Source organism: Pygoscelis adeliae, unplaced genomic scaffold (genome assembly GCF_000699105.1).
Source record: "Pygoscelis adeliae isolate BGI_AS28 unplaced genomic scaffold, ASM69910v1 Scaffold458, whole genome shotgun sequence".
NCBI classification, from domain to species: Eukaryota; Metazoa; Chordata; class Aves; order Sphenisciformes; family Spheniscidae; genus Pygoscelis; species Pygoscelis adeliae.
The window spans coordinates 826,215-826,809 of record NW_008825352.1 but is presented as its reverse complement, the minus strand read 5'-3'; the positions used below and the strand labels follow the sequence as shown (position 1 = coordinate 826,809).

At 64.5% G+C, this 595-nt stretch overlaps 1 protein-coding gene across 1 annotated transcript in view; it reads right to left on the bottom strand.

Moving 5' to 3' along the window:
* The window catches only part of VAC14 (Vac14 homolog (S. cerevisiae)), a gene marked incomplete at its 3' end in the record, with an annotated part of 63,661 nt that overhangs the window by 3,585 nt on the left and 59,481 nt on the right, over positions 1 to 595 (bottom strand). The gene's annotated exons all lie outside the window — the stretch shown is intronic.

The following is a 595-nucleotide window of genomic DNA, read 5'->3' as shown; positions in this document are numbered from 1 at the left end:
CGTTCTGCCAACCCCTCCCGGCACCCGCAGCTCCCGCGGGAAGCGAGCAGGCAGGGAACGGGCAGGGCTTGCACGCAGGCAGGGCTGAAAGGTCTGCGGGCGGCCAAGGGACGGTGGAAAGCAACAGGACAAGCAGGCAGAGATGGGGGAAAAGGCAGGCTGCCCAAAAAGCCGGCAGCTCGCCTAGCCAGAGAGCAGGCAGGAAAACGGTGCAAGGGAGGACGCTTGCTTGTACCTCCCTGGCCTGCGGGGACGGCACGGAGGCGATACCGAGCGCTCCCGACCCCCAGGAGAAACGCTGGCGCACGCCGGGAAGGGAGCCCGAGCGCGTTATTAAGCTGCTTTCATATGGAAAGCTACTCGGGGAGACTCGGGGTTTGCCCGCACATGAAAATAATCATTCTGCTCCAGGCAGACGGTGAGCTCACCGGGAACCGCACCGCGCCGGGCGCTGCCTGCTCATCGGGCCAGGAGGCCAAAGCCTTCGTCTTCCTGGGAGGAAGAGGATGCTGAGGAGCCTCCCCTCCCGGGCAGGGGAAGGTCAGCGCTCAGCCAGCGCGCGCTTTCCTCTTTCTACGCCGCAAAAAATAAGGAC